A 6978-nucleotide genomic window follows, 5' to 3' on the forward strand; every position below is an offset into this window, starting at 1 on the left:
GATTATGATAGTGAAATCTCAGTTTTGCAGACACTATGCTGAGAGGACCTGGACTCTAAGGAAAGACAATGTCTGATCCCATTTACACCAGGTACATGGAGCAGTCATAATTACAGAGAGCAACGTGCTAGTTTCCAGCCATTGGAGGAGGGGAGGAACATGGAGATGCCATTTCAAAGGACAGAGTGTCATCAGTTTGGGTGATGAAAATGCTCTGGAGGTAGACAGTGCAGTATCCACACAACATAAACTAATGAATGCCATGAACTATACACTTAGAAATAATTAAATTGATTTTTTAATAGTACATATATTTTCTAATAAAAAATTGGGGGAGGGAGAGATGGCTCAGTGGTTAAGAGCACTGGCTGTTCTTGCAGAAGACACAGGCTTGAATCCCAACACCCACATGGTGGCTAACTACCATCTGTAACTCCAGTTCCAGGGGATCCGTGGGTATTGCACACAATGGGTGCACTTACATACATGCAGGCAATAAATACACTCATACACATTTGATAAAAATAATAAAAATGTTAAATTTTTTTAAAAAATTAAATGAAATGGATAAATTCTGATGTATCATGGAATGGAATAGTATATTTCTATGAAAATAAGATATTATGCAAGATAGATTTAAATTGTTTAATCAATAGTTTAAAAATGGTGTGTGCTTGAATATATACATTCAAGTTAAACAAGGATTCCAAATAAATGCAAAGGATAGTTTCACATCCTTAGAACCACAGAAAACACATTTGACAATTTTACAATTCTCAGAAAATTTCAAATGATCCAGACAAATATTTCTTGGATTATGGTGGTCATTAATCCAAAGACGTCCTTGCAGGAAAAGAAGACCCAAAGGCCAGCACAGAGGAGCTGACCACAAAACTGGAGGGATGTGGCCACAGGCCCAGATTGCCTGAAGCCTCCAGAGCGACAACAAAGAAAGGTTCTTCACAGAGCTTCAAGTAGTGTCGCCGGGGCTCTGCTTTAAGCTCCCGAACCACAAGGATCAGGTCATGCTGTTGCAGTGGCCCCAGGAAGCCAGTTCAATAGGAATGTCCTTTTTGCATTTCCCTTATGCATACAAGTGAATATCACTCCAAACAAGGTAGTAGTGGTTTTGCCCACTTTTAAATTATCAGCTGAGTCTTACTTCGTATATTCTATGTGTTTTTACAGTCTTATTTTTAAAACAAATTCATGAAGACTTATACTATTACATGGATAGCAAACTCATTTTACTAATAATTATGCTTAAGTGGTTTCTGATACTTTGCTACTAGAAACCATGAACAGCCTCATGTAAGTCCCCCAGCACACATGTATGTAACTGCGAGACTCTAACAACCTCAACCACAATGGGCTAAGCAGAGCATTTCTACCTCATAGGAAAATTGCTGAGTTACAGGGCATGTTGCCATCTACTTTATAAGGAGCATACTTTTAACAATATTAGAATAGAATTGAGAGGAAATTTTAGATGTTAAAACAGATACTAGGAAAAACCATAGAAAAAAATGATTTAAAAGAAAGTTGGATGCCGAGCATGGTGGCATGTACCTTTAATCCCAGCCCTCAGGAGGGCAGAGGCAGGCAGATCTCTATGAGATGGAGGCCAGCCTGGTCCACATAATTGCTTCTGGATGGACTAGAACTAGGGAGACCCTATCAAAAAAGAATGCTGGTTACTAATCCAAAATTTGACATATCTAAAAAGCTTGATTCCACTTTTGAATACAGACGTAAAAATCATAAATAAAATATAATCAGTTCAAATCTAAACATACATAACAATACACCATTACCATGCTGCCTTTGCTTTGGGGATGCAAGACTGAAAATTCAGGAAAAGAATATATTTTACAAAACGGGTCAAAACATAAAAACACAGAAGTATCTCAAGCAGTACTGAAAAGACACTGATATACTTAGAATCTAGTCCTCTTTTTAAAATAAAAAAAAACTCATGAATCAATATTTGAAATGCAGATTCTGAACATGATTTAAAAAATGGATATTAACTAAAAGAACAAAAAAAGATGACTTTAATCTACTCAGACTAGTTCTGGGATTTCTAGTTTGTATACACAGAAGTATCTCAAGCAGTACTGAAAAGACACTGATATACTTAGAATCTAGTCCTCTTTTTAAAATAAAAAAAAACTCATGAATCAATATTTGAAATGCAGATTCTGAACATGATTTAAAAAATGGATATTAACTAAAAGAACAAAAAAAGATGACTTTAATCTACTCAGACTAGTTCTGGGATTTCTAGTTTGTATACTAAATACTAAAGAGGCATATATTAGAAAAGATACAAAAATAAGAAGAGAGAAAACTTACATTTGCAGAATTTCAAATGGCATCTCACCCTGAAAACACAAGACTAAAACCCTAGTATTATAAAATTACTACTGAATCAGACTGTAGGAAGACAAACAGCATAGCACCTGTCAGTATGTCCGGCAAACACACTTCACCTTATGGCTAGTGTCCTTGGTAGGCTAATGAAGGAGACAGAAGGCTAGCATCAGTGATCGACAATACATGGAAGAAATACCAAGTTTTGACACAGGCAGCCTGGAGAAGTGGCCAGATTAAAGGAAACAGCTGGTTCTACCTCCGCACTCTGAGCATTAACTATAGGGAGTGAAGCTGTCTGGCATGTCCAACTCTTCCCTTTCCCACTCGCTTTCTCCCTTTTCTCTACCAGGGCAGAGGTCGGAATTCAAAAATGCATGCAGAATCTAACATCATTACAGATAAAACCTTCGTGTCTTGTGCCCATATATATAGCATGCTTTTTGCTTCATGCTTACTTTGCATGGAAATCTGTCCAGCTACATATTCACCTATCTACTATCTTCTAAAACCCAAAACGTTACTAAAACAAGAGGCTTTGCCAATCGTGCAGTTAAATGAAAGAATTTACACCACACAGAACATGCTATTTCCAGCAGGCAAGCCATTCCCAAGTGGCTCTTTCCAACAGTGCCACCAGGCAGGAGCAGCCAGACCCCAGCGTTGGCCATGTCTACAGCAGGTCTGCAAGCTGAGGTGGTGAGGTTGCCCCAGAGCCCACGTTGTCCTTGCTGCCCTGCCCTGACTGTACCGCAGGCCATCTCCTCCCTTGTATTATTGTTCATTGTTACCAGTTTTATTTCACAAAACTTAAAAACTGTCACACAACCACTTTTGCCCCTTCTTGAAGTTTTTTTGCAATAAAGCCAAGCTCTTCACAAAGAAGACAGCTAGTACTATTGCCCAGAAGATAGAATAATTGGAATAATTTTATCTCATTTACATAAACAAAAACCAATTGTTTCTACACAATAACATTGATTTGTTAGAAAATACAAAGAGAAAAATGTTTTCTCACATGGTAACCAAGACAATAACAAAAATAATTGCAGTAAAAATTTTGTACAATATAAATGAAAAGAATCACAAGCTTTTATTGAGGTTGCAAAAGGCACTAAATGTTGAGAGATGCACATGGTCTAGGGTAGAAGACCTTAAAGGATGAAGAGGGAAATGTCTGAGAACATCTGATGCTAGGAAATTCCACACAGTTCCTTATGTGGATCTTAGACTCTTAAACTCTCCAAACTAGTAACTAGAATAATGTACCATAGAGAGGAAGACCCGTGAGTAAACAACAGACTCCAAAGCCATCGAGTAAAACAGCCGTAAAACATGAACTTTTTGCATGGCAAAGAAAGGGAAGCTAGGGGCTGGAGCGATGGATCAGAGGTTAGAGCACTGGCTGCTCTTACAAAGGACCCAGGTTCAGTTCCCAGCACCCATGTGCATCTCACAACTGGTTCCAGGGGACCCAATGCCCTCTCTGACCTCCAAGGGCATTGCACACACATGGTACACTTACATGGAGACAAAACACTTATGCACACGTAAAGTAAATAATAAACAACTTTTTGAAAAAGGGAAACTGTGGGAAAATAAGAAAATATAAAAGTGAATGATAAGATATTGTCACATATCAAGCAGAAAGGGTGGATTATATTGGCAAAGTGTTTTGTTTTTTGTTATTAAACTTGTTTCAAAGGGTCTCAAATTCTGTGACAGATTTTTGGTCAAGTTGTTTACATTAAAAAGTCCTTATTTTAGGGGCTGGAGAGATGACTCAGTGGTTAAGAGCACTGGCTGCTTTTCCAGAGGACCTGGGTTTGATTCCAGCACCAACATGGCAGCTAACAACCATCTGTACCTCCAGTTCCAGGGGGTCTGACATCCTTTTCTGGTCTCTTCAGGCTTTAAACAACATTGATGCACTTACATACATGGAGGCAAAACACTCATACAAAAATAAATAATTTTTTAAAATATTGATCTTTAAAAACTAATAAAACTGCCACACACAAAAAAAAATACGCCCCACAAAAAAAAACCCCACAAAATCCTTTCCTTCTGAAGTTTTTATGATGCTTTGATACCATTAACCAGTCTTTTACTATTAAACTTAAATGGATAATTGAGACAAACAGTTGTGAGACCACTATCCTATTGAGTAAGGGGGGGGTGGGGGACGACATGACACCACGACCATGACCACGACCACGACCACGACAACACGGGGGACTGGGACACGGATAGGGACAGGGATGGGGACAGAAGGGATAATGGGCTAATACTCACTTAGCCTTCTGAGCTTTTGGGGAAGTCTTGGTGACCTTGCCAGCTCCAGCACCCTTCTTGTCCATGGCTTTGATGACACCCACAGCAACTGTCTGCATCGTATCACAAACAGCAAAACAACCCAGAGAAGGATAATAAGAGACGCTGTCAACACACATGGGCTTGCCTGGAACCGTATCAACAACAGCTGCATCACCAGATTTCAAGAATTCAGGGCCATCTTCCAGCTTCTTACCAGAACTGTGATCAGTCTTTAAGCCCAGTGAACTTACAAGCTATGTGAACTGTGTGACAGTCCAGTTCAGGGGCACAGCCAGCACTAAGTTAGCCTACGTGGTTCAGGATAATCACCTGAGCAGTGAAGCCAGCTGCTTCCATTGGTGGGTCATTTTTGCTGTCACCAGCAACGTTGCCATGTCGAACATCTTTGACAGACATATTCTTTACATTTAAGCCCACATTGTCCTCAGGAAGATCTTCATTCAAAGCCTCATGGTGCATTTCAACCAGAAATTGGCACAAATGCTACTCTGTCAGGATTGTAGCCAATTGTCTCAATGTAGGTACTGACTTCCTTAACGGTTTTCCTCAGATCTCTTCTGACTACAGGGCAGGTCTGTGACATCCATTTGGTTGACACCAACAATTATCTGTTTCACACTCAATGTGTAAACCTGAAGGGCATGCTCACTGGTCTGCCCATTCTTGAAGATACCAGCATCAAATTCACCAACACCAGCAGCAACAATCAGGACAGCACAGACAGCCTGAGATGTGCCCGTAATCATGCTTTTGAAAAAGTCTCTGTGTCCTGGGGCATCAATGATGGTCACATAGTATTTGCTGGTCTCAAGTTTCCACAGAGAGATGTCAATACTGATGTCACACTCACACTCAGCTTTAAACTGTCACTTGAATGAGGCTTTTCCCATCTCAGCAGCCTCCTTCTCAAACTTTTTAGTGATTTGTCTGTTGATCCCACCACATTTGGACATCAGATGATCAGTAGTGATGGATTTGCTGGAATCTACGTGTCCAATGGCCACAATGTGGTTAGTGTTAATGTGAGTCTTTTCCTTTCCAATGCTGGCTTCCAGTTAGCTGTGGTTTTCACAACACTTGCATTCTGACAGCAAATCCATTGTGGAAAAAGGAATGCAAGTGTTTTTAATCAATAAAATAGTATTTAACTAAAATTTAAAAGGAACAAGAACAGATCCCAAATAGCAAAAAAAAAAGTACATTAATGTTAATCAAATAATGCAAGAATTCTTTTTTATGTATGTTGTTTTTTAAAAAAAAGTTTTATTAGCATTGTTTTCTTTAAAAAAATATGATTACATTGAAAAACTGTATAGGTTGGAGAATTTGGAAAGGGAATGGCAAACTCACATGATCGCAACAGTGAAAAACCTCACATTACTCTTGAAGCTTGGTAATATAGTTTTGTCAGTAAACAATATTCAAAAATTATCATAGACATAGAGAATTTCAAATTTATATCCTATAATTACATATTTTAAGTTTGAGGATTGTGTCAGTTTTATTATTACAGTACTTTCTATTTTTTTAACTTCCTAAACTGTAATTTTATCTCTAGAAGTTCAATTAAGGCATAGGTGAAGGTATACTGGGGCTGTAGAAGAGTCATAAAAACATGGAACACATCACAAATCTGTGTGTTATCCTTGCACAGGGGTCATGTTAATTTTTGCTGTATTGTTACAATTTTAGTACATGTGCTGTCAAAGTGAGACTAATACGAGAATTCTTAAGATATCATTTTCTCCGGCCACTGAGTGAAGTTTTCAAAGTTAAATTTTCTTTTTGATTCAGTACTGCACATTGTTATACACAATCAATGGACATAAACCAGTATAACTTTTTGTTAGTTTGGCTTGCGGGTTATTTGAGACAGGATCTCCCTATATAGCCTAGCACTCTTTTCTTTTAATAATTTATTGAGAATTTCATACAGGCATATAAGGTGTTTTGATCAAATCCATGCCCACTCCCTCCCCTCCAACTCCTCCCATATCTCCCCACCACCACTTTTTCCTGATAACTTCATGTACTCTTTCTTCTTTTTTTTGCGGGGTGGGGCTGTTTGCTACTATAACATTCCCTCCTCTGAAGTGGTACCCCTAAAATCTTTCAAAAATTAGATGAGAACTCCCAAATACTTTTGACATTTTTGGCATTTGGAATGGAGTATGTTGCTAAAAGGCCCAAGGACATTTTGACTTTTAGCCAAGAAACTGGTTACTTTTCTTTGGGGTCTTTTTACCCTAACTGCCTAGCCAGTTCCTA

At 38.5% G+C, this 6978-nt stretch overlaps 1 non-coding gene and 1 pseudogene across 2 annotated transcripts in view; both read right to left on the reverse strand.

Moving 5' to 3' along the window:
• LOC103747923 overlaps positions 1 to 5758 on the reverse strand; it is a 14402-nt pseudogene extending 8644 nt beyond the window's left edge. Inside the window, exon 1 of the transcript XR_001872853.1 lies at positions 4669 to 5758. The product of XR_001872853.1 is annotated as an elongation factor 1-alpha 1 pseudogene (transcript). The remainder of the gene's footprint in view (positions 1 to 4668) is intronic.
• A 561-nt stretch (positions 5759 to 6319) lies between these two features.
• On the reverse strand, positions 6320 to 6431 carry LOC115067224. The gene has a single exon (XR_003846652.1). It is a non-coding gene; the product is annotated as a U6 spliceosomal RNA (small nuclear RNA).
• Between the last annotated feature and the right edge of the window lie 547 nt (positions 6432 to 6978).

The sequence above is a fragment of the Nannospalax galili genome, unplaced genomic scaffold (assembly GCF_000622305.1).
Source record: "Nannospalax galili isolate Female #2095 unplaced genomic scaffold, S.galili_v1.0 scaffold1965, whole genome shotgun sequence".
Classification (NCBI taxonomy): Eukaryota; Metazoa; Chordata; class Mammalia; order Rodentia; family Spalacidae; genus Nannospalax; species Nannospalax galili.